The following is a 9214-nucleotide window of genomic DNA, read 5'->3' on the forward strand; positions in this document are numbered from 1 at the left end:
TGGTGAGCTCTGACAAACAGAATAAGCTCTTTATATTTATGTTGCAGCAGAGAGCTAAGATGCAATGGATGAAGGACGGAGATCAATGCTCCCGGATTTTCTTTCGTAAGATTGCTCAGAGACGAGTGATGAGGAGAATCTTGCAGATAAATGATGAGAATAGTACCACGCATACGGAACAATGGGAGATTGCTGATGAGTTTGTCTCATACTATCGGAACCTCTAAGGAGATACTAGACGACAATCGCCGATTGATATTCGGTATCTTAGACCGTGGGCGAAGCATATCCTTACTGATGAGGAAGCTAGCCACTAAAGATATAATAAATTAACCACATAATAATAAGCAACATTAACTTAAAAATGAGAAATTATACTTTCTTCCAAAAAGTTCTAAAATTACACACACCATTCAAACTTCCACACTTAATCCATTAGGAATTGTCCAAAAAATATTGATAAAATTTTAATTTTACACTTATAACAATAAAAATATAAGGTTAAATCATTTTGACCCCTGTGATGTAACAAAATATCAAAAATCCTCCTATAAAATTTTCAATATAAAAAATCACCCCGATGTTGCAAATAAATAATCACACCGTCCCCTGGTCAATTTGAGTCTATTTTTTTAGAAACAATGATGAAAACACCCCTTCTAGTCAACCAATCAAACTAGGCTTATTAATATATAATTTATAATTATTATATAAAAAACCGATGTTGCAAATAAATAATCACACCGTCCCCTGGTCAATTTGAGTCTATTTTTTTAGAAACAATGATGTGATGTAATATCAAAAATCCTCCTATAAAATTTTCAATATAAAAAATCACCCCGATGTTGCAAATAAATAATCACACCGTCCCCTGGTCTGGTTGAGTCTATTTTTTTAGAAACAATGATGAAAACACCCCTTCTAGTCAACCAATCAAACTAGGCTTATTAATATATAATTTATAATTATTAAAATATGTTTATAACATATAAATTTAAAATTTATCAAAAAAAATCAAAATAACAATTATAACTCTCCCAACACCTTGTTCCCACCCCTCTCGCCTCCAAAACCCCCCCTCCCCCCTCTCTCTTCCTCCCGGTGACCTTTCCTCCCCCCTCCCCTTCCCTCCCCCCACCGTCCATTTGGGCGTCGTCGGCCGCCCAAGTCTGGCCAACCGGCATCGCCCTCATTGCGTTGGACGACGACCGCTGCTTTTTTTTAAATTGTATATATAATTAATTTTAATTCAATTAAAATAATATTTTATAATATAAATAATTAACTAATTATATATAAAAAAATATTTTATTATTATTAAAAAGTATAATATTTTAATTAAATAATTATTATATAAATAATATTTAATTATTTTAATTATATATATTACACGTGAGAGAAGGACAAAAATATAAAAAAAAAGGTATTTTCATAGAAAAATCGCAGTCTAAACCGTGTCGCCCAATTTTATACAGAAGGGGTTTTTTGAACTTTATTTTTGAACTATAAAAATATATAATATAAACCTCATTCTATTTATATATGACTAAAAATATCAATTGATTGATATAATTCTAATTTTTAAGACCACTTCTAAGGTCAGCATTTCATGTCCGGACTCCTAAATTTACATGAAAATTATAAATATACATGAAAATATATAAACACAAAAATGATATATAATTACAGATATACTAAAACATGGACTATTTACTTTTTTGTACAATAAATTCAATTTTCTTTTTTTTTATTGCCTAATAAAGTGAATAAATATATATCTAATAATATGAAATGATTATAATGATAATTCATAAATAATACAATAAATATAATTATAAAATGCATGTAGATTCTTTAAAAGTCTTATTATTATTTAATTTAAAATTTAATTTTGTACATAAATTATTCTTAATTCTAAATAATTAATTTTATTTTTTAGAGTACATAAAGTGAAAAAAGAAAAGGAAAACTAAAGGTATACAATCTCATCGTTGGATTAATAATATGATTACAATTATAAATTTAATAAAATTAAGTAATAGCTACAATATAAATAGGAATATATAAGCATAATATTAAAGAAATTATGAATAATTAGAATACATTCAAATCTACTCATGAAAACAATAAGTCACCATTAAATCTAAATATAATACAAAATAAGGACCAAATAACTTATCCATCTCAACATATGAAATAATATAATATAATATGATTAAAGAAGATAATTGAGAAATGCTTAATCTAAGGTTCATTATACTTATATCGCTTTTAAAAATGGGAATTACACATTATTTCAAAAAAAAAAAAATTCTAATCTGACCCTCTTTGTTAAGGATTGGACGAAAAATATTGACGATAGCAAAAAAATTACACAAATTTACCCCCTCAATCACATTTATATGTAATATGTTTGTACTTATAAAAAGAACATATGATAATATTAACTTCATTCTATATACATAACCTATATTCATTCTAAGTACAAAAATATACATAAAAATATTCAATGACTGACGAAATTCAAAATTTATACAATTTTTATTTGCTACGGTCAACATTTTACGTCGAAATCATATCGAAAAAGGTAAAATCATATCGAAAAAGATAAAATATAAATGAAAATTTTTGACAGAATATATTAGTGTAATTTCAAAACTTAATAATATATAAGTAAAATTATGTTTCATAAAGTTTAATTTTTAAGACCACTGCGTAACCAGATAAATATTCTTTTTGCCCATAATTTAATAAAAAAACTGAAAAACATGGAATATTCTCTCTTCTATTTTCAAATTATTTATTTTAATATGAATAAATAAACTTTTAAATAGAATTTGAGATAAAACTTTTACTTGAATTAAATTATTATTGAAAATATTTTAATGAACTTTGACAATTAAGAAATAAAAAATTAGAGAACTTGTAATTTTAATAAATATTTACCACAAATTCTAATAAATGAAATAAGAATTTTATCTTCACATAAATTAAAAATTAATTTCTATTTACTAAGTGTATTGCAAAATATCCAAAGCAAGGATATGTTAGTAACGTTTGGTTATATACATTAATAATAAACACTGACCATATATTATGATCAATAATTGATGTTTTATTTTAATATAAATAAATTAGTTCTTTTTTTAATTTTTATGTTATTCAAAATCAAAATTTAAAGTAATAATATTAGCTTACATATAAAATTAGAAAACTGATTTATCCATCTAAGTTTTTTTCTATTAAAAATTAACACAAAACATATCATTTATATCATTATTTCAGTTTATAGAATATTAAATTTATATATTATATATATGTGCATAAATAAAATATACACATCTTTTATACATCATGAAACTATTTTGTATAAGTACCCCCCCCCCCCTCTCTCTTCCTCCCGGTGACCTTTCCTCCCCCCTCCCCTTCCCTCCCCCCACCGTCCATTTGGGCGTCGTCGGCCGCCCAAGTCTGGCCAACCGGCATCGCCCTCATTGCGTTGGACGACGACCGCTGCTTTTTTTTAAATTGTATATATAATTAATTTTAATTCAATTAAAATAATATTTTATAATATAAATAATTAACTAATTATATATAAAAAAATATTTTATTATTATTAAAAAGTATAATATTTTAATTAAATAATTATTATATAAATAATATTTAATTATTTTAATTATATATATTACACGTGAGAGAAGGACAAAAATATAAAAAAAAAGGTATTTTCATAGAAAAATCGCAGTCTAAACCGTGTCGCCCAATTTTATACAGAAGGGGTTTTTTGAACTTTATTTTTGAACTATAAAAATATATAATATAAACCTCATTCTATTTATATATGACTAAAAATATCAATTGATTGATATAATTCTAATTTTTAAGACCACTTCTAAGGTCAGCATTTCATGTCCGGACTCCTAAATTTACATGAAAATTATAAATATACATGAAAATATATAAACACAAAAATGATATATAATTACAGATATACTAAAACATGGACTATTTACTTTTTTGTACAATAAATTCAATTTTCTTTTTTTTTATTGCCTAATAAAGTGAATAAATATATATCTAATAATATGAAATGATTATAATGATAATTCATAAATAATACAATAAATATAATTATAAAATGCATGTAGATTCTTTAAAAGTCTTATTATTATTTAATTTAAAATTTAATTTTGTACATAAATTATTCTTAATTCTAAATAATTAATTTTATTTTTTAGAGTACATAAAGTGAAAAAAGAAAAGGAAAACTAAAGGTATACAATCTCATCGTTGGATTAATAATATGATTACAATTATAAATTTAATAAAATTAAGTAATAGCTACAATATAAATAGGAATATATAAGCATAATATTAAAGAAATTATGAATAATTAGAATACATTCAAATCTACTCATGAAAACAATAAGTCACCATTAAATCTAAATATAATACAAAATAAGGACCAAATAACTTATCCATCTCAACATATGAAATAATATAATATAATATGATTAAAGAAGATAATTGAGAAATGCTTAATCTAAGGTTCATTATACTTATATCGCTTTTAAAAATGGGAATTACACATTATTTCAAAAAAAAAAAAATTCTAATCTGACCCTCTTTGTTAAGGATTGGACGAAAAATATTGACGATAGCAAAAAAATTACACAAATTTACCCCCTCAATCACATTTATATGTAATATGTTTGTACTTAAATATGATTAGATAATTGAGAAATGCTTAATCTAAGGTTCATTATACTTATATCGCTTTTAAAAATGGGAATTACACATTATTTCAAAAAAAAAAAAATTCTAATCTGACCCTCTTTGTTAAGGATTGGACGAAAAATATTGACGATAGCAAAAAAATTACACAAATTTATTTACCCCCTCAATCACATTTATATGTAATATGTTTGTACTTATAAAAAGAACATATGATAATATTAACTTCATTCTATATACATAACCTATATTCATTCTAAGTACAAAAATATACATAAAAATATTCAATGACTGACGAAATTCAAAATTTATACAATTTTTATTTGCTACGGTCAACATTTTACGTCGAAATCATATCGAAAAAGGTAAAATCATATCGAAAAAGATAAAATATAAATGAAAATTTTTGACAGAATATATTAGTGTAATTTCAAAACTTAATAATATATAAGTAAAATTATGTTTCATAAAGTTTAATTTTTAAGACCACTGCGTAACCAGATAAATATTCTTTTTGCCCATAATTTAATAAAAAAACTGAAAAACATGGAATATTCTCTCTTCTATTTTCAAATTATTTATTTTAATATGAATAAATAAACTTTTAAATAGAATTTGAGATAAAACTTTTACTTGAATTAAATTATTATTGAAAATATTTTAATGAACTTTGACAATTAAGAAATAAAAAATTAGAGAACTTGTAATTTTAATAAATATTTACCACAAATTCTAATAAATGAAATAAGAATTTTATCTTCACATAAATTAAAAATTAATTTCTATTTACTAAGTGTATTGCAAAATATCCAAAGCAAGGATATGTTAGTAACGTTTGGTTATATACATTAATAATAAACACTGACCATATATTATGATCAATAATTGATGTTTTATTTTAATATAAATAAATTAGTTCTTTTTTTAATTTTTATGTTATTCAAAATCAAAATTTAAAGTAATAATATTAGCTTACATATAAAATTAGAAAACTGATTTATCCATCTAAGTTTTTTTCTATTAAAAATTAACACAAAACATATCATTTAATTATTAAAATCACTACCTAACAAATTATTACTTTTAAAAATCATAAAATTTATTTATTATATACACGCAGAAATACCACAACAACTAGTGCAAAAAAATAACTACCCACATAATAAATTAACAAAATCAATTAAAAGGAAAATGGCAAAACAAGGAACAACTAACTTGTAAATTATTAAGTATGACCACATAGACGATTTATTTAATTCGATCTTCATCTTTTTTTATCCCCTAATAAAGCGAATAAATATATAATAATATGAAGAATATGATTATAGTAGTAATTCATAAATAATATATATAACTATATAATATACATAAATTATTTTTAGTCTAACTAATTACTTTTTTTTAGTACAGAAAGGGCAAAAAAAAAAAGGAATAACTTTCATTATTTTAGCCTTTAATATAATATGCATGTAAATAATTTTTTTAAAAATCCTATTTTTTTAGAGTACAAGAAGTAAAAATAAATGTCATGATCACGTGGTCCAAATATTTACATATAAAATTATTTTTGACTTTTTTTATTATATATTTTTCACAAGCTACTGTGTTTTATCTAATATCATTTTTTATCTCTAATGCTTACAAACTCTTACGGATTGGTCAAATTTCAAACCAAATCTATAAAAATTTATACAAATAATGTTAATGTTTAGTATGTACATAACGACTAGTCCATAAAAATTAACTAGTTATTATTATGGATTAACAAATTAATTAAAGAAATAACTAAATTGTCATTAAAACTTTATTAACAAAATAAGCAACTAACTTGACATAATTAATGAATAAATTTAGGATTAACTTATACAAAATTACATTTTCCTCCAAAAAGTTCTAAGTTACACACACTGAAACTTTCATTGTTTTAGGCTTAACCCTTTTTCGTTAGGAATTGATCCAAAAATATTGATAAAAAATTTTACACTTATAAAAATAAATATATAATGATATTAAAATCATCCTATATATATATATGACATATCTCCAAAATAATTAATTAAAAATATTAATTAAATGACGTAATATCAGTTATAAAACCATCATTTTATATGTTAACTCCTAACCCTACATGAGAACTATAAATACAATAAATTCAATTATAATTACAAATATAATAACCATATGAACTATTTACTTATTTTGTACATTAAATCAATTTTCTTCTTTTTTCATTGCCTAATAAAGAGAATAAATATCTATCTAATAATATGGAATAAAGATAATTCATAAATGATATGATAAATATAATTATATAACGCATATAGATTTTTTAAAAGTAAGAACCAAAAACATGTAATTTGCCCTATAACATTGATACACATAGAATAAAACAAAAAAAAAACCGTAAATATAATTTACCCTATATATAATAATTAATAATATAAAAATATTATTAGTAATATATAATAAATCACAAAATACTAATATAATTATAAACAATTTATGTACAATTGATTCAATTTTCTTATTCTAAGTACGCAAATAAATATTTTTTTCTATAGTAAATTATATATAATATAAAAAAAATATAATTGTATAATATAATACGCTTATAGATAATTTCTTTAAAAATAATTACTTTAAAATTCAAAAAATACAAATAAGTGCCTTGGTCACGTGGTTCCAAATTTTACATATAAAATTAATTTTGACTTATTTAGCCATTGATGTGATTCTTGATCATTTAACGTTTACAAATTCTTATGAATTTGGTCAAATTTCAAACCAAATTTGTAAAAATTTATAAACATTCAAATTCAAAATCATTAAACCATAAATAATGACAACAAATATAATTATATATATGTGTGTGTGTAACAAACCTATAGATAATTGATGTTTCACTACTTAACATTATACTGCATAAAATATTTGGTCTAATTAATAGTTTTTCTAGCAATATGTAATTTCTAAATCATTAAATTCTTAATTGATCTCTAAATTAAATAATCTCTAAATCATTAAATTCTTAATTGATCTCTAAATTAAATAATCAATTAAAATTTTAAGTTGTAGCACTCCATTTCGTTCCATCAATTTTAAAATATTTTTTCCCACAACACGATAAATAAAATTAAAAATTTAATTAATAAGTAAAAAAAATATAAAATAAATAAAATAATGGTGACTTTCTCACCACAAATAATTTTTAATATATAATAAATCATAAATAATTATTATTATGCAATATAATTTGCATATAAACCATATTATTATGCAATATAATTTGCATATAAACCATTTCCGTTGGAATCCAATTATCATATAACATCAAAGTTATAATTCAACTACTTACTTGATTTTACATAAATTAACTAATTACAAAGTTAGTATACATAATTTAACAATATATTATTATAAGAGATATAATTGTCATCACAAAAAAGAAGAAATATAAAAAATGACAAATACTATCTCCATTATCCTATGCAAATAAATTAAAAACTAAAAATTAATTATAAAATTATTTAAATGGCACTCATAAATGAAGAAATATAATAGCAAATTATTCACAAATTTATAATATATGCAATAACTTAATATTCTTTTTATTTACAATTATATATATTATTATATTATACTATAATAAAAGTGTGAACATCACTTATGTATTATTTCAATTATATACCCGTTTAAATAATAAATGAGAGTGTATGAGGATATATCTATTCTCACCTTTTTGGCTGGAAGGTTTTGTTCAACAACTGTATTCATCACCCTCCAATTCTTATGCTGTCAAAGAGTTGTATAAACGAGGAGGAAGTTACTTCAACGTGGGTCCAAACACTCAAGCGAGAACACAATCTCTACCACAGGAGTAGATTAACTTTACAGGAGTTCTACAATATGTTACTTGACTATATATGCTGTGAACAAAAAAGTTGAAAATGGAGAACAAGAGAGTTTCAACAACAAAGAAGCAAATATGCAAGGTGGTAGAACACAAAGGCTATTATTACTACAAAAATTAAATCAGAGTAGCAAAAACAATGAAGAAATACACTCCAATTAGTCAAAAATCCAAAAAAATGAGAACCCAGCAACACAACAGGTGACAAATGATAAAAAAGATATGATAGCATATATAGTCACCTGCACCACGGAACACCAATACTAAAGCACTTCCGGGAACATCACCATGGTCTTCTCACCAAGTGTAGCAAATGTAACTGAAAGAAAATTATGTGATGAACTTTATTAGAAGAATTTAAAAGAAAGATGGAAGATAAAAACGAAAGAAAAAGAAAGAAATATAAAGTGCAATGAACAATGTCATCAACTAATCCTGAAAATACGAGCATCTCAGTTCTCGCACTTTCAAACTGACTCAAAACTGAAAAGGTTCGCATTATGTTAGCAACAATAGTAGCGGACGGTTCAGTGGCAGGAGTTGTTGGTTGGACCACACACATGCAAC

Source organism: Sesamum indicum, unplaced genomic scaffold (genome assembly GCF_000512975.1).
Source record: "Sesamum indicum cultivar Zhongzhi No. 13 unplaced genomic scaffold, S_indicum_v1.0 scaffold00197, whole genome shotgun sequence".
NCBI classification, from domain to species: domain Eukaryota; kingdom Viridiplantae; phylum Streptophyta; class Magnoliopsida; order Lamiales; family Pedaliaceae; genus Sesamum; species Sesamum indicum.